Source organism: Theropithecus gelada, chromosome 11, assembly GCF_003255815.1.
Source record: "Theropithecus gelada isolate Dixy chromosome 11, Tgel_1.0, whole genome shotgun sequence".
NCBI classification, from domain to species: domain Eukaryota; kingdom Metazoa; phylum Chordata; class Mammalia; order Primates; family Cercopithecidae; genus Theropithecus; species Theropithecus gelada.
In genome coordinates, this window is record NC_037679.1 from 114,519,816 (window position 1) to 114,539,074 (window position 19,259).

The 19,259-nt window shown below is 38.7% G+C and overlaps 1 protein-coding gene and 1 pseudogene across 1 annotated transcript in view; one reads left to right on the forward strand and one right to left on the reverse strand.

Moving 5' to 3' along the window:
- Positions 1 to 19,259, forward strand: part of PDE3A (phosphodiesterase 3A) — a 302,847-nt gene that overhangs the window by 65,361 nt on the left and 218,227 nt on the right. The window lies entirely within an intron of this gene.
- Positions 14,004 to 14,458, reverse strand: LOC112635363 (annotated as a pseudogene).

A 19,259-nucleotide genomic window follows, 5' to 3' on the forward strand; every position in this document is an offset into this window, starting at 1 on the left:
CACAAAGCTGGGGTGATTAAATTTTAGACCACAAGTGTGGACTAACCATTATTAGTACAATATAGTGTCAGAGCTGGGCAAACAATTTAAATAAGGGAAACTGAACTTTGTTCTCCCCATCCCACCCCTGCTTTTTTTTTTTTTTTTTAAATTTCTTGTATTGCTTTAGATGGGCAAGATTGAGATTTTTGGTGTGGGAGGAATTTTTCTGGTGTCCCTCAAATTTAATTACATAGGTAAAGGTGGGATTGATCCTCGTTACTCAAAGTAAGACTTGACAACAGAATCAGCATTACCTGGGAGCTACTAGAAATGCAGCGTCTCAGGTTCCACTCCAGATGACTGGATCAAAATCTGCATTTTAAGAAAATCCTCACATTTATTGTATGCAAATTTTCCTAAGCAGAGAAGTTGACAGATTTCTAAAACTACCCTGATCATTCCAAAAGACTCTTTAGGAAGTTACAGCTTCAATCACAGCAGCTGCTAGATGTTTTAGCACCACCTGGGAGAATGGGGGATTGGGTGGGGGAGAGGGGCTATACTAAAAAAAAAAAAAAAAAGAAAGAAGAAAAAGACTATGCTGCTTTCTGTTCCCAAGGAACCATTTTAGGGGTGAAAGGTTCATATTCCATTATCAGTCCCCTGAGCCCACCAGTGTTCAAAAATGTTTTTTTCCCAAGACTTTTATGGCACTTAAGTCAGACTGCTCATATTGGAATAACAGACCAGAAATGACTGACAGTTATAGTGTGTGGGATTAGGGAGAAAAATATTTAGTGAGAGGAACTGGGAGTTTATCAGGAGATATGAATGATTTCATCTCCAGGATTCTAGTTTCTAGTCACCTTTGCTCTCTGAGGGAAGTGAATAAGGACTGCCTTACTCTGCCTCTTCCCAGTTCCAGGAAACGTACATTCTCAAGAGATCAGGTGGTTTTATCAAACATATTCTTTTTCTCTTGTAGAGGGGAATTGAGAGCAAGGGAGGCTTAAATCCTCAATAAAGATCATGTGCGTATTTGAAAATTGGACGTAGTTCTTCAGACACCAAAACCTTTTACATGTAATTGCAAATTAGCCCTCACTTCCAGCCATGGCAAGGTTTAGGATTAAATGATACTGAACTAGCTTTCCCCTTAGAACACTGCTTTTCTTTGCAGGATGATAAAGCTAATTTTTAATCATACCTCCTCTACAGTTTTAATAATTACGACTTTTCTTCTTTTTCCTCTTTTCTTTTTCCCTCCTGCCTGGAGTCCTGGGTAAAATTTAAGATTTTGTGTGTGTGTGTGTGTGTGTGTTTGATGCTATCTGATTCCTTTGAGTATTGACTACACATCTGGACTGTGCTACTGAACAAAGTTGAGAGTGTTGGATGATGTGCGATAAATCAACTTTGAGACTAGAGATGAGTGGATGGCTCATGACAAAAATTTCAGGCTTTATTTTTCCAATTTTGCTATAAATTAGTTAAAAGTTCGTTATGACCAGCGTTTGGGAACCTGTGTTGCATCAGACTCAGCCTTCATTCAATTGTTTAACATATATTGATCATATCCCTACTATGTGCTACAAGTATTATGGGTTAGGCCATTCTTGCATACCTAAGGTTGGGTAAATTATAAAGAAAAGAGGCATTTACCCATACCTGAGGCTGAGTAAATTATAACGAAAAGAGGCTTAATTGGCTCATGGTTCTGCAGACTGTACAAGCTGGCCTCTGCTTGGCTTTTGGGGAGGCCTCTGGAAGTTTTTACTCATGGCAGAAGGGAAGCAGGAGCAGGTGTGTCACATGGTGAGAAAGGGAGCAAAGTGAACACGGGGGGTGCCACACAGTCATAAACAACCAGATTTTGGGAGAACAAACTTACTAATATGATAACAGCACCAAGTCATTCATGAGAAACCTGCTCCCATGATTTCATCACCTCTAATCGGGCCCTACCTCCAACACTGGGGATTACAATTCAACATGAGATTTAGAGGGGTAACGTATCCAAACTTTATCAAAGCCTATAATGGAAATAGACTTGTACCCACACAGCTAACACTTTATCCTAGTAGACATGCCTTTGAGTGCATAGCTTGAAAGGTTGGAACAAACTAAATTGAGGGTTGTTTATATTAAATAAAGCTATTTTCCCCCAATTTTAGCTAAACCTCTTTTTATATAAAGAAAAAGAATTTTTTTCCCAATAAGATAACCAATCAAAGCAGGAAATCATTTTGTTACAATTGTTGTACAAAGCAGCCCTGTGCAAGGCTATTGCGAATGTTAAGACCTTTCTTGGGGGTCTCCGATAGCTGATTCTCTCTAGAGAATTCTTCCTATTCTTGGCTGTAGATTGTTGCTAAAAAGAATTAGTTCCATTTTCTCCAGAGTGCTCTAAGTTATAGCTATTTATCTTTTAAGGAAGCTCCTAAGTATCCACAGGTGTTCAGCCCCCTAAAATTTCAATTTATCTTCAGCACAGCCAGCTTTTCAGTGTTTACTATAAGGCTTTAACCACATGGTAATTCCTCCCTTAAAGAAGTCTGCTGTATATAATGTTAAGGCGGAGTTGTCATGGCTGTTATGCTGTGTCTCAAGCCAAATACGTTTCTCAGCATTCCAAGGTTATGTGAATACACAGAAATAATTATTTTCAGATGTTGACATTGCACTTAGTGATTTAGTAATATGAGAAAATATGGTTCAAAAGTTATTCATTTAAAAAGCAGTGCAAAATATAGTAGAGGCAAATATGGTATGCATTCAGGCACATACTGTAAAGTAGAAATGTTGGAGTGATTTAGCTTTCTGTTATAATATCTTTATCACACAGGATATGGACTTACTATGATGTGAGTTAGCATGTTTCCTCTGACACAACTAAAGTTCAGAGATGTGCCTTGCTTCTAGTCCAGTAATGACTTTCAGTCACTGAGACAGACCCATGATTCTTGGATTCTCTTGTCACTTAAGATGTTGCCTTTTTTTCTTTTTCTTTTTCTTTTTTTCTTTTTTTTTTTTTTTTTTTGTGAGATGGAGTCTTGCTTTGTCTCCCAGGCTGAAGTGCAGTGGCACAATATTGGCTCACTGCAACCTCCACTTCCCAGGTTCAAGTGATTCTCCTGCCTCCACCTCCTAGGTTAAAGCGATTCTCCTGTTTCAGCCTCCCGAGTGGCTGGGACTATAGGCACGTACCACCATGCCTGGCTAATGTTTTTGTATTTTTAGTGGAGATGGGGTTTCACCATGTTGGCCAGGCTGGTCTCAAACTCCTGATCTCAAGTGATCTGCCTGCCTCAGCCTGTCAAAGTGCTGGGATTACAGTTGTGAGTCGCTGTGCCTGACCAATATGTTCCATCCTTAAGTCAGTTTTGAATGTTAAAAAAATGAAATCTTTAGCTTCAAAATATAATTTTTCTGTAATAATCCAGAAAATAACAATAGGACTTTTAAAAAGGGCTTTTCTTAGCTTTGCAAGAAAAGGGATAAAAGCAGAAAGGTTCACTTTATGAAGAGACCAAGACTCAGTTGCAAAGGTACTTTAAATTTACTTTTTCCTAACATTGATTTATGACATTCAGTATGAATTTTGTCTGTTTATATCCACATATCATGTAGTCAACATAGAAAAGGCAAAAACCTGAATGAAGTTTTATTATACTCATTGATTCTTTATCTTCATGAAAAGGGAAATTATTATTTCTTAATAGTCTTTAAATTTCCACAGTAGCATTTGAGGAAAATGAAATAAACTCCATTTGATGTATGACCTATTGCACTTAAAAATATTCAGATCACTGGTGATTGCTGACTGCTTATAAGGCAAAATGTTTTGATTTTAATGTATTGTTCATGCTGTGAGCAACATGGGTGTCTGCTAAGTTTTTATTTTAACATGCATATTTCTGTCTTTACCTTGTAGCCTTGCAATGCGTTTGCAAAATGTTTGCGAAGTACAAGTTTATTATATTGTTTGTCTGCTTCTTATTATAACTTTAAAAAGAAAATGGGACACCCTCCTCTCGCCCCACCCTAGAGACAGATTTTCCATGACAGAATAGTTCTAAACATCAGGATATTGCATAAGTCAGTCTGGAAAAAATAGGAACAGACAGCTAACACTATCTAGTAGAGCTTTGCTTTTGTGACAACATTTTTTGGTTAAATAACTCTACATAAATGATAATTTCCCTACATATTTTGATATCAATATCTAAGTTGATATCAATGTTCAAAATCCATAATTGTTCTGTGTACATTCTTTGATTGTTTTTATTTGGGTACTGTATAAAAATGATGACAATTTAAAAGTCATTGTATGGTGTAAGAGCCAAGGAAATCTGATTAAGCTCTGAGTCTAATGAGTGTGAGAGAAACCTGTGCAAGGCACGTTTCAAAGAGTTAACAGTGTGGTGAGGTATGAAAAAGTGATGGTGTGTAGGATATTGCCCTGCTCCAGGTTTTACGAGGAGTAGTTAGGATTTGATTTTTGGCCCCCAAAAGACTTAAAATTTAATGTAAGTATAAGGAAAAAGAAATTGGTGGCATGGCTCCGTGATCCTGTGAGTTGCTTGCGACTGAGTGTAGTGAAAAGTTTGTGAAGTAGACATTAATATTTAAAGCCTATTTCAGAAAAGTTGAAATCAGAGTAGTAAGCAAAATTATTCTCCAAGTCCCTTTTAATTTTATTTGCTCACTTAAGCCAAAAGAACTGGGATAGACTGTATCTTTTTCACGTTACAATGATCAAACTACAAGGGCCAAGTGCAACTCTATTCATATTTCTTTTCAAGTACAAATCTGTTTCTCAATAAGTCACATCACTTATGTAACACTTCTTGAGTACTTGTTTACTACAGCCTGGACAAAGGGTATCAAGGAACAGTAGGTTTACTTGGTGGTGGAGTCTGGGGAAAAATAAAACTATTTGTTAACAGCCGGTTGTTTACAAGGACCCTTATCTACTTTGTGACAGCTTTATGCCTGTGGAATGAAGAATGTGATCTAACTCACTGTGGAAGCTTAGCTTTCTTCCCTTTCTGCTCCTGGAGCTAGAGCTTTTCCATCAGAAATGGATATAGTCTTTTGAGATTCCTGATCAATATGCCATGCCATTTTAGAATGACTTCACCTATCTCACCTTTGATTATTTATAAGTACAAGGAGGGAGAAAACTACCCGTTTTGTGAAATTGTTTCTGACACATGCATAAAACATTATGTATCATACAAATAAATTATAATGAAATTATATGCTAGGATTGGATCTAATTCCTTGAATTATTCAACAGTGAAGCTCAGTAAGTTCAAGGCACTACCACAAAGTACTGTTGGGAGTATAGTGGATACATAAGAAGAAATACTGGTTAAAGGAAAAATAGAACATAATTGAGAAAAATAAATTCTGAAATAATATATAATTAAGTAGCATGAAGCAATTAGAAACTGTTATAGTTCAGACTTGAAAGAGATTATTTCCTGAGGCAAAGGGAGCATTCATGGAGTAGAGTAGTCATTGAGTAGGATCCTTCATGGAGAAGATAGTCATTGTGTGGGTTCTGAAGGGTGAGTGGAATTTGAACAGGGAGAGACCCGAGAAAGACATAGTCAAAGGCAACATCATTAGGAGCAGAAGAGTAAAAAAAAAAAATATGGTATTGAAGAAGAATAGTGCAATTATGTCATGAGTCATAAAATGCATTAGATTGACAAGTTAATTCTCACTAAGAGCCAGGTACTTTGCCAAAATAAGCATTTTACATAAATTATTTCACCTTCATGGTAAACCTAAGAAGTAGAAATGCATGGATAAAGAATGATACAACATGATACAACTATTATGTGGAAGCAGATGAACTGGAAACCAGGGACTGGGGTCTTGACCACCAATCTCTGTTCCCTGATGTTGGTATTTGGTAACAGAGGGAAGGATGGATATTTCATTCTGTAAGCTGTGGTCACTCATAGGATGTTTCTGAGCAGAGTGAGTAATGTGTACCTCCCAATTATTCTGTCTCATCTCACCCATCCTTCTCTTTAACCCTGCCTTTAAACTACCGAGACAAACCATTTGGAATTACAGGTCTGATCGTATAGTACATGTGCTTACAATCCTACAGGGCTCCCAGGGCCCATATCATGCATTTCTTGTTCTTTCCGTGATGTACAAGGCCCTGCCAATCTCTATAGCTTCATTTGTAACTACTTTCGTTTCTCTGAAATCTCCTTGCTGTCTTCCTCTGCTTTTCCTGAGGTTAGTGCCTCCTCCTGGATGACCGTTTTGCATTTCTGGGTCCATCTATTCTGCTCTGCTTTTGTCATTTATTGTGAAATATTGAACTGCTTATTAACCCTCTTTTTCATAAAAATTTGAAAATCTGTTTCCAGATATGCAGTTCTACACCAAAATGGAATTCAATCATTGACACTATCTATTCTATATTAAAATGACTTTTACAATTATCTAATGTAATTTTTTCCCCAAATTTCCAGTGTGTGACCCATAACCATGACCTGTTTTGTCTATTAGTTAGGATAGGCTAAGCTATCTTGCAGTAACAACCACCACAAATATTGTAATGGCTTACAACAAAAAAGATTTCCCTCTTGTTTGTGTAGATTGAAAGGAAGACTCTGCTTATCATAGTTACCTCTGAAGGAAGCTCCACTTGACATGTGCTTTCACAATCACTTAGGAGAGGGAGAGAACATGGTAGTCATACGCTGGTTCTTAGCACTTCTGGCTGGTAGTGATGCATTCCACTTGTGCATACATTTCACTGACCCCGCATGGCCTCACCAAATGTCAAGGAGACAGGGAAGCTACCACATGGCTGAAAGTGGGAGACACATGGAAATAGTTAACAGCACTGCAGTGTGTTGAAGATCTGAAATTGTAAGACAATTCTTTAGAAAATTTATGTTCACTAGTAGTTGGTAACAGTGTCAGGTCAAATGTTGCAGTTTGGAAGTGAAAACTGAAAAAATCCTAAAGATGTGAGATTGTGTCTTTTAAAATCATCATCTCAGTTGAAAACACTGAATATTGAAGCATATGCTTAGATTTAAAGCAATAAATGTGAGCATTTCATGGCCATGGCACAAAAATGTGTTAAAACTATATCGTCCATCCACTGATAGTATTGAAGAACAAAGCAGTGTCACAGAAAATAGGTTGCATTATTCTTAGAAATATATCATGCTTTGAGGGATCCTTTTTTTTTAAGGGAGGTCATGATCATCTTTCATAAATAATTTATCAGTCAATGGTAGTGAACAGAGTTTGAATGAATCAAAATTCTACAATGAAATGCTCCTGTATAGGTGTAAAACATATAAATGTATATATAAATATACAAATGTAAATATATAAATGTATATATTTAGTATGTATTTGCCCCTAGTTTAATTTGTCAGCACTAACTGCTGGTTTTTATTTCTTTTTGCAAGAAATTATATAGAAATTGATTTGAGGGAGATTTAATATAAATGTTAAGTGAGAGGAAATCTTACCCTGTCCTATCTGTGGATATTGATAAACTATACCACTGCATTCCTAACTCCTAACTTGGATATAGGAGCTTGACTATCTGCATAGATATGTAAGGGGATATGGGTGACAGGAGGAATTACAAATGTACTTATTTAACAATTAATGCTGACATAAGCTATTTAGGTAATACCTCATTTTTTTTTCTTAGAATGAATGATGACTGTCAGTGTGACTTAGGATACAGACATAAAATTAGGAAATCAAAAGAAATATCTGTTTCCTTCAAAAAATTTGACTAGTCATTTTTTTTGACTAGCTTTTTAAAAATTGCATAAGACTATTTTCATTTGCTGTGTGTACATTAAATATGTCTGTGTAGGTCCCTTTGCTTTCTTTTGCCCCACAGTAATTATGTTGAAAATTATAAACAGAGGCATTAGCATAAGTTATGGATTAAATATGGAAATCATAAAAAACCCTAATTCCATGAAAATGAAATTTCTTTTTGAAAAGAGAAATAGGTATTATTCTACTTATTTTCATTTAGTAAATTTTCTTATGGAACATCATCACTCTGCCTCTCAGAAAATTTGCCAAATTGTTTGAAACTCCCTCCGAATATTTGTACTTCAGTAACCTATTGAAAGCACAACTGATTTTGTTTGTGCTAGGTTTATCTCCATTTGAAGGCAGACTCCTTCGGTGAGCTCCCCCGTGGCAATATGAGAGAAGGAAAAGAAGGAGGGAGGACCTTGCAGGGCTGGTTTATGTAGCAAAAAGTTAAGAGACAAGAGAGCTCTACAATTATTGAGCACAGGGAAAATGATTTCCTATTCATAGTAGTGTGGCACATGTAGAGGAGTGTTTAAAGATGATACAGCATGCTGTTCCTTTCCCCTCCATTGTGTAATCAACCAGCCAATATTTATCAAGTACCTGTTAGTTTCACTTACAGAGTACCTGTAGCTGAGTTTTCTTTTCTGCTTTCTTTATCCCTGCTCTCCAGCTCCTGACCCGTCCATCATGAATATCAGTTTTCCCCGTGCATTAAACCTTTAAACCTATCTTCCATCTAAGAAGACTTCACACTGCTCACTTTTCCTTTCTGACACTGAATACATATAAACAACAAAGGGCAATGCCTCTTAAACCCACAAACCCATTCAAAAACCAAACCCAAACCAAATAAAATGAATTGCTTGTGTTAATTTGTATCATCCATTTACATTTTGAGAAGCATAGTCAATCAGATAAACTTACTGTTATCTGAATTCTAAATTCATCGAGTTTCTGTCAGTCTCTGTGTTTCCTATATGTAGCAGCTGGTTTAAGAATATAATTGTCTTGACAACAATTGATTGGCATTTAGAAGCTCAAAAGTTACCTTGGAAGCTTTTGAAATTAAAGAAATAAAAGTGTTAATTCTCTCTGATCTGAACAAGCCAAGACTCAGTGTCAGCCCTTTATAGGTCAGGCTGTGGAAGGAGTGCATAGGATGAAATACCAGTGCATGCCTGGTGCATTAAAACTAAATGGGATTTCAGCAGATGAAGGGAAAGGGTGAGGAATCAAGTCTTAAATTGTCTGCCTCAGACATGGTAAGAAGACTTGGACAGTAATAGAAACAGGAAGTGTTTGCTGTGAAGCTTGAGTGTATTCAAAGTAAATCAGTTTGTGTTCCATTAAGGAATCCTAGCTCTAGGTTGGAGCCTATGTGGGATCAGTAAATTTTGCACTAGGAAATACCTAATGTCAAGCCTTAGAAAACACCTCATACTGTGGCCAGCTGTCATCAAACCCATCGCCACTGCTAGTAAAATAACTCCAAAGCAAGTGAAATTGGCAGTAATTGCACAAACAAATGGGTTGCAAAAGAGCAAAATGGGTACGTTTCAGAACATCATTTCTGTTAGGCTCCATGTTATACTGCTTACATTAGAAACAAATGGAAGTTGAGAGGTAAAGCCTGGCATTACATTTTCTAGTGATGCAGGAATAACTGTTAGCAGCTGGGCCTGGGTGCTTTTCCCCTGCTTTGTCCTGGAAAGATTTCACATCTTAAGGGAAATAAATGAACTACACATCTTGAGAATTTTTTTTTTTTTTTTTTGTATCATATTGTACAAATCTGAGTAAATCTCATTTTCCCCCTTTTTGAGTTAAGTAACATAAGTAACTGTAAGGATTTTCCAGATACTTTCTTAACCCCCTGAAAAACTTTCCCTCGGGACTTATAGTATATCCAAATGACTATCGATTATAGCTAAATGTAAATACATATGCACATATGAGGTGAAGCTGTATTAAAATGTGGGTGGCAGTGTCTTTAACTCAGATTTGGGATGCTTTATGCAGTCATGGGAAATATCAGGGGATCAACTTGAAATTCTTTAAAAGTCAACAGAATTTTGGAACGATCAAGGAACACGGGAATATGGCCTCACGTTTTCTTTCTCACTGACGACATAAATGCCGCCCTCACTGTGGTGTTTATTGTTTCTTCCAGATAATCTTTGCATACTCAGTCCTTGGAATATAGAGCCATTGCCCTGTACTCATTTTTTCCTTCCTGGAGGTATAAATAGACTGATGACGCCCTATGCTCTCTGCAGTCCGTGCATCATTCATACCGTACATCTCCTTTCTAGGTCACAAAGCTTTTAAAAAAATCAGCAGTGGTAGCAGCATGTGAGAAGATGAGCATATGACTGACTCCTTCCTTTCACCTCAGAGCCGTGCCTTTGATAACGTCCAGACAGCAGTGCATGGAAACATGACGTTTGGGTGGTTCAAGAATATCAGAGGGAAAAATAGCCATTCTTACCAAATAGCTTAAAAATAGCATAGTCTGAGCATTTTTCCCTTTGCCCTTTCTCCCCCAACGTGCCTGAAATGAAGCCCTTCCCATCCAAAGCAAAACTAGGAATTTGTGTTTTGTGAGAATTTGAAGAGCCTGCCTCTCTTACTACAACTGCTTTCTTCCTTCCAAATGTATAAGCTCAAGTCGTGAGAAAATGTCATCTGTCTCGTTCTGCTTTCCTCTCTAGTAAAATAAAAATGGTCGTGCTTTCAGACAGTCATGTATTATTGAGTGCCTACTGAGTGAGGAATCGTGTGTTGACTGTGTTCAGACGGGGTGAGGGAAGACATTATTTTTTCTGCTTTCCTCCAGCTTCATTATGTGCTATAGTTCATGGTATCTAAGCCAACAGTTAGCAAGAAGGCTAATTCTTAGAGGTAATCTCACATTCGAGGAAGGTCGGGAACAAGCATGGTGGGTAGTGGGGACGGTGTTCTTGTTACCACTGCAGTTTGTGTCCTGGATGCCAGGTCTACATCATCGTATTCTCTTCTTGATATGTCAGTACTTTTTAGGGACCATTCGTTCTCTGCCTACTATGTGCCAGACTCTACCCTAAGCAGTTAGAATTCCGGTTAAGAAGAGGTAGATCTTCTATTCATTTAAAATTTCATGCTACTAGCTAATAATGTATTTGGAGGAATAAATGCTGTGAAGAAAAGCAGACTGAGTGTTAGATGTAGGTAGTTACGGGGGATGTGTGCTATCTTATATAGGTGGATCAGAGAGACACAAACTGATAAGGGGGCGATTGCTTAGTTCTCTGAAAGAAGCAAGGAAATGAGAACCATGTGGATGGCTGAGGGAAATGCAGTCCAAGCAGAAGAAACAGCAAGCGTAAATCTCACAGGTGAGGGCGCATCAGTGGAGCAAAGACAAGAGTGTTATGATAAGAGGTCCTGAAGGCAGCAGTGAGAAACACCCTGGAAGCCTGTGCTGGAATATGGAGGAGCGCGGATTTTATTCTGGTAAAGACATTGCAGAGGAGTGGCATCATTTCACTTGCTCTTGGGAAGAGAAACTGGAACACAGATTGTAGATGGGCAAAGGAGGCAGCATGAGACAAGCCTCTCTCTTGCAAGCCATCCAGGTGAGAGATAACGGTGGCTTGGAGATGACAGTGAAGGTGGTAGGAGGATATTCTAAAAGTAGAGCCCGTTGAATTTGCTGATTGTGATATTGTAAAACAGGTATTTGGTCTTCATCCCTGTTTTCTGTCATACAGCTCCTAAAACCCTTGATAAGAATATCCTTTGTGTGCTAATAAGACGACGAATGGCTGGAGGCCCCTTTGTAACTTCTGGTTGGGGGCTGCTCACCAGAAAGACCAAGGCATGATCAGGGGTTAGGACTTTTAACCCCATCTCTCAGTCTCTGCAGGGCTGAAGGTTGCATTGATTACCAATGGCCAGTGATGCAATCAGTCATACCTGTAGAATTGAATCCTCTATGTAAATCCTAAAGGACAGGGTTCAGAGAAATTCTGGATAGCTGAACATGTGGAGGTTTCTAGAAGGTGGCACACCCCCCCCAGGGAGGACATGGGAGCTCTGCACCGCTTCTCCTATACCTCACCCTAGGCAGCTCTCCAACTGGCTGTTCATTCATATGCTTTGCAATTTTTTTAATAATGGTGAATATATATGAAATGTTTCTCTGAATTCTGTGAGCTGCTGTGGAAAAGTAATCAAACCCAAAGAGATGGGTTATAGGATCTCTGATTTATAGCTGGTTGGTCGAAGTACAAGTCACAACCTGGGATTTGGAATTGGCATCTGAAGAGGGGGGCAGTCATGAGGGACTGAGGGGTGATGCTATGTCCAGGTGGATAGTGTTAGGATTGAATCGAATTAGAGGATGCTCAGCTGGTGTCTGTTGAAGAATCTGGTGTCAGAAGTGTTGAGTGATGTGTGAGAGCAGGAGAAACACTGGTTTTCCCTACATTCTCTTACACTGATGGGTTTGTATTCGGAGAGACTGGAAGGATGGATCTGTCATTTACTGAGATGGGAAGTCACAGCGAGGAACCCGTTAACCATATATTAAAACTGCATTAGTAATATTAAGGCTGTCCATTCTAGGAAACTGATCATCATCCTTTCAAAGTAGACAGTGAATTCCATTCACACAAAAACATGGGATAAAATTAGTGAAGAGGTGGTGACTCATGCCTGTAATCCTAGCACTTTGGGAGGCTGAGGCGGGTGGATCACCTGGGGTCAGGAGTTCGAGACCAGCCTGGGCAACATGGTGAAACCCTGTCTCCACTAAAAATACCAGGAGTAGTGGTGGACGCCTGTTATCCCAGCTACTCAGGAGGCTGAGACAGGAGAATCACTTGAACCTGGGAGGCAGAGGTTGCAGTGAGCCGAGATAGTGCCAATGCACTACAGTCCGGGCAACAAGAGCAAACCTCTGCCTCGGGCGGGCGGCGGGGACAAGGGGTGGATTAGTGAAGAGGACAATATTGTAACCTACAAAAATTCTGAGGTAGGTCTGTTACTTTTGTTAACAGACTTTTCTGAATAAAGTACTCCAAAGTAACTTGGAGTTAAGACAGTTTAGTATTATGCCTTGGTTTTCAAAACATGAATAGTTGCCTTCTCTTTTCATGAATTTGGATATGAATGCAGGTACTTACCTACATAATTTCTAATATTGATGATACTGGTGTTTCTTAAATTCACTAAAAAATTTTATTTGTAAAGGGTAATCTGCATTTCATTATTTAAGGTTTTTATTTAAAACGTTTTTTTTTTTTTTTTTTTTTTTTGGAGGTGGAGTCTTGCTGTATTGCCCTGGCTGGTGTCAAACTTTTGGGCTCAAGCAATCCCCATTCCCTACCTAGCCTCCGGAGTAGTTGGGATTGTCACGTTACATTTTGAAAGAAGACAGTTTACAAATGTCTGTTTCCATGCATTTAAAAAGAGGTCCTGTTACAAAAGATTCAGTTAATCTCTTTAAATGGAATTTATTTTGGTTTCCTACTTCCTCCATTAAAGTGCATTAATCCTTCTTAACATATGTGTTTATCACCTGCTGGATTGCTAAGTATGTAAAAGCTACTTTATAAAAGCAATGCTGTAGCTAAAAAAATGTATTGCATAGCAGCCAATGTGATTTAGCCATTTCAACATTGTATTTTACTAACAGGATAGTCCAGACCTAAATAGTGAAAAGATTTCCCTCTCAAATTGTCCCCTAGGAAGAGAAGATTGAAATATAGAGGAATCACTTCTTCTCCTAGTGATTCAGCCTTTTGATGAAGTAGTAATCTGTGTTATTGCAGTTCTTTTAAATGTTAGACAAATCTTAATTCATTTTAATAGTTGCTTAAGAAAATACAATTTTATGAGGCAAAATACAGCAAAATATTTAAACACCACATTTTTGTTTTTCCAACCAGAGTTTGTTTCATTTACAGACATTGCCATTTATTTTTTATTTTTATTTATTTTTTAGAACATCTTAAATTTTTAATCCTTTATTTACAGGTTGCCTAGAACACTTTTGATTAAGAAAACTGTAGAAAGTTAGTAACTGCCAACGCAGTAGGCGGTGGCACGTGTCAGTTTCCACAGAATCCTGCTATGTGGGGTGTCTGAATGCACTGCACGGGGTCTCTGCTCACACTTACTGGAACCAATCATGGCAGATTTTAGTCCACCGGTTGCTTTTCCCCATATTTCTCTGTGAACTTCCGCATTCTTACAGAAATTTTTACAGTCCTTAGAGTATTATTCAGCTAGGTCAGCTCGAAGTGGATGCTTAGGCTGGGGGTCATTCACCAGTGTTATGAAGGACTGGATTACTCGGTCAGTTTTAGTTGCTGGCTTCCAGTTTTCAGCACTAATTACTGACAGACAGACCTGCCCCTTTTAGTGGACGTTTGGGTGACAGATCTTTAAGTGTGATCTTCAGTGGTTTGAATGGGTACTCTGCTGTAATGTTGATTTCGATTCTGAAGGCCCCCTTATATGGAGGGTTGTCAGGAACAATAAGCTCTTGCCAAGTCAATAAATTAACTCCATCCACCTGGAAGTTATGGAAGTTTTTCATTCCACATTTGTGTATTTCTTCAAGCTCCTTCATCAGCCTTCTGCTGGCTGCCATCTTGGATTTGGTGCTGCTCCTTTCCCAGAATGCATTGCAGCCCAACATTGCTGTTTATTATGCTTTATTTTGTTGAGCTTGATGCTTTGCATTAGTTTGTTTACTTATTCAATAATTATATATTGAGTGCTTACTAGAGTTGTCTAGTTTCCCAAAATTGTGAGGTTTATGCTAAACACTGGGGACACAGCAGTGAATGAGACCTAGTCCCTGTCATCCAAGGGCCCATAGGTCACAGGTGTGAATTAGCCCTTCCCCTGACTTTTGGGATTCTAATTTCAAAGAGGTTGTGAAGGAGACAGTGCCATATTCTTGAACCTGTTAGCCAATTAGGTAAAAATAAATTTTCACATATTTCTGTTGAGCCCACTGGACACCAATATACTTTAATAATTGTATTTAAAATAGAAAACTCCTTCAGTTTGAAGCTGTCTTTTATTTGAGAAAAGTGAAAAACAGATTCGTGGAATATTATAAAAGATGAACAAGTTTGATGCCTGAAATAGACAATGCTCCTTTACATGTTATTTTAACATTTGAGAGAATGCTATCCAAATGCAGAATTGGCTAAAGGTGTTAGAAGGAGTCGTTCAAGTTGTCTTAAACCAAGAGTCACCTAGAATTTGGCTGCACCCTGGTATATCAAATATGCTGTATGAGAATGTGCTTATATTTTGATGAGTAATGTGTTTTTATAACAAATGAAGATGCATGTCAGAATGTTGAGCTTGTCAGGTCTCAGTAGGTATTCAAAGAATAGGGTAAGAGCAAATGGGTGCCAAACAAAAATTGAGTTTACTTGGATATACAAGAACTCTTCCTTCTGACTTGGTCTGAGAACGTGTTGAAGGCAAGAAACAGTTTCTAACTTCAGCTGAATCACAGTGTGAAGGTGAACAAGTGAAAAAGATCAGTTACCTGCACAAAGTTGCTTGCAGTCAATTTTACAAAGCTCACTGTTTAAATCTAGTAGTTACCTTTTAATCCCTTCAGATATGTCAGCAAAAATTCTAGTATTTGGAAATATGCCTTGATCACTTACAAAAGGCTGTGGAAGACAGAAGTCATAGTAAAGTGTCAGGTATTTAAGAATCTGGTTCAAACTTCCAAACAAAGAATGTTTCAGACCTCAGTGTATTAAGAGTTTTCCTAACTATTCAGTTATTCAGTGGTCTTTTATTTTTTATGTTTATTTTTCTCGAGGTGTAGTCTTGCTCTGTCTCCCAGGCTGGAGTGCAGCGGTGCCATCTCAGCTCACTGCAACCTCTGCCTCCCGGGTTCAAGTGAATCTCCTGCCTCAGCCTCCCAAGTAGATGGGATTACAGGTGTGCACCACCACGCCCGGCTAATGTTTGTATTTTTAGTAGAGACAGGCTTTCTCCATCTTGGCCAGGCTGGTTTCAAACTCCTGGCCTCAAGTGATCCACCCACCTTGGCCTTCCAGGTCGCAAGTAATCTGCTTGCCTCAGCCTCCCAAAGCGCTGGGATTACAGGCATGAGCAAGTACACCCAGCCTCATTCACTTACAGTTTTTAATTTTTTTGTGGGGGAAAGGACCAGTGACCATTTTTTTTTTTTTTTTTTTTTTTTGAGATGGAGTCTGGCTCTGTTGCCCAGGCTGGAGTGCAGTGGCAGGATCTCAGCTCACTGCAAGCTCCGCCTCCAGGGTTCATGCCATTCTCCTGCCTCAGCCTCCCTAGTAGCTGGGACTACAGGAACCTGCCACCGCGCCTGGCTAATGTTTTTTTGTATTTTTAGTAGAGACAGGGTTTCACCATCCTGGTTAGCCAGGATGGTCTCTATCTCCTGACCTCATGATCCGCCCATCTCAGCCTCCCAAAGTGCTAGGATTACAGGTGTGAGCCACCGTGCCCGTCCCAGTAACCTTTTTGAATATGAGAAGGATCCCAAAGCAAAAGGTGATTTATTTCCTTTCCTTTAATTCTGCCACATTACATGGCACCCCAGCATCTAAAAGAATCTTTTCATGTGTGAGATGAATGTCTTGGACTTCTTTTGGAAAGAGTCAGATTTTATATTCATTTAGAAATATCCATGCCTATAACGTGGTTGCAGTTGTACTTGACACACTGTTGTTTATTTAACTGTGTTTCACCCTTTCATCTTGTGTGGGAAGCTCACACTTAACCGCATTTCTCTTTGTTGCATAGTTTAACCCTGACTCTCTGGCTCTTCATCTGATCTGTCTGCCTTGCTTTTGTATCTGAACAATATGTCTCATCACCTGACCAAAATGCTCTGCCCCCATAGGTCTCAGCTTAGATGTTACTGTTTGGAATGCTTCCCTGAACAATGCTTTCCATATTCTCAAATGGAGTACTTAATCCCAGTAAAATATTAGTGCTCCTGAATTATGGCATTCCTCTGCATGCATCAGACTAGTTCTCATAGTGGTCCATTTAGTCTAACTTGTGCAGATACAAGATTAGTCTCTTTCTTATTCATTGTTCTTAGTGCCTAATTTAGCACATGGAACGTATTAATGATGCCTAATGAGTGTAATTGAAACAAAATAATTTTTTTAGAATTTGGAAGTCATTTGTCTTAATGTGTATTTCTCTCCCTTTTCTGGTCATCAGCATTAGAACTATTGAAGTCATCTTCAATATCTCTCTCTCTCATCCATTCATTAAATCATTCACCAAGTTTTGACCGTTTTCCTTTGCAATGTGTCTCTAAATGGTCATCCTCTTCTCCTTTCTCAGATTAGGATTCTTGTCTTCTTTACTCATTGGTAAAACAAGTTTGGGAAATGCTAGTTAAGCAGTTAATGGTTTAGTTACCGCAGGACTTGACAAAACCTCGAATGAAAGAACATTGTAAATTTTTACAGAAGGAATGCAGGATAGAACATTTGCTATATTTGTTTGATCAGAGAAGCTTTTTTCCATCTCAGGGAATCTTATGTGGTTAATGATCTGCAAAACCCACCTGGGAGAATGCAGGTAGAATTGTGCAACAGTCACTCTCTCATCATGGGCTGTGGATCATTTGACTTTAGCTTAATGATAGATATCAGCTATAGACAGCAAACACATGGAAGGGAAGCGTGCCAGCCTCATGACACTGAATGGCTGCTGACCCTCGCACTCTTTTGGTAGCTCAGACCATGTTAACTTGATTAGCTGAAGGGGCCCCAAGTAGGGAATTATTCACCTTATTCGCCTGCTAAAGACACTGCTAATTATTCTTGCAGTATTTCCTCAATGCTGTCTTGATAAGATTTAAAGAGTTTTTTTAGCCTCTGCCTTTAGGCACCTTCAGAAAGAATGCCATCGTATTCCTATCTAATGCCTGCCTACCACTGTTTTGAATCTGTAGGTGCAAGAGATTTAAAAGCCAACCACAGTGAAGTTGAGTTTTTATTTCCCAGATTTGTGATTGACTGGTTTTGGATGACAAACTTGATAATGTATTTTTTTTTTTTTTTTGAGACTGAGTCCCACTGTGTCGCCCAGGCTGGAGTGCAATGGCACCGTCTCAGCTCACTGCAACCTCTGCCTCCCAGGTTCAAGCAGTTCTCTTGCCTCAGCCTCCCAAGTAGCTGGGATTATAGGTGACCACCCCCACACCTGGCTAATTTTTTTTGTATTTTTAGTAGAGACGGCATTTCACCATGTTGGCCAGGCTGGTCTCGAACTTCTGACCTCAGGTGATCTGCCCGCCTTGGCCTCCCAAAGTGCTGGAATTACAGGCGTGAGGCACTGTGCCTGGCCAACATTTGATAATGTGGAAGTCATTTGCTGAGGTATCGGTATGTAGGTGGCAAAAACAATGGAAAGAGAGAACCATGATTTGTCAAGAGTATCTAAGAACTAAGTAAAATAGAAAGTTCAATTTTTGGTTAAAGAAGTCAGAGAGGAAAAGCCTGTAAAATGTTAGATACTTTTTGTCATTGTTTTGAATATAAGTAGGGATCATGTTTGGGAAATCATGTTGTTGACACATTGATAATCCCATTAGATTTTTCCAGATGCTCTGAGTCCTCCTTCCTCAGCTCTGTTTCTCTTACATCTCAGATTCGATCTATCTGAAAATCTTATTCCACATGACTTCCAAATATCTAGAGTGTCACTATTTAACTATTTACACAGTCACCATCATCTGTTGCTGAAATTATCTGTTGCCTGCTTCCACTCTTGCCTCCTTACAGTTTACTCATCACACAGCAGGAAAACTAATCCTTTGAAAGGTGAATCAGACCATGCCATTTATCTGCAATCTTGCAATTGCACCAACTCTCATTCAGAAGAAAATTTGACATTCTTCACCCAGGCAATGAGCTCAGCCATCATCTGTCTCCCTGTGATATCTTTGACCTTATGTTGTACACTTTCCTCATTTACTCACTCTAGTCACATCAGCTTCTGGCTCTTGCTTGAACCTGTTAAGCATATCTTTACCTTGGATTTTTTTGTGCTTACTGTTTCCTCTGCCAGGAATGTACTTTTTTCTAATGTACACATATATTATTTTTTCACTTCCTTGCCTGTGCTCCATTTTTCCTCATGAATAGTCTTCACCGTATCACTTTATTTAAAGCAATTCATTCACGCTTCCCCTCACCACTCTATCTTTACCTAACTGTATTTTTCTGCATTATTTGTATTACCAGCTGACATGTTATTTTCTTATATGCTGCCTTCTTTAACTAGAATGTAAGCTCAATAAGAGGAGGGCTTTGTTTGTTTGTTTATTTATTTATTAACTTTTAAGTTCAGGGGTACATGTGCGGGTTTGTTATGTAAGTAAACTCAGGTCATGGGGGTTTGTTGTACAG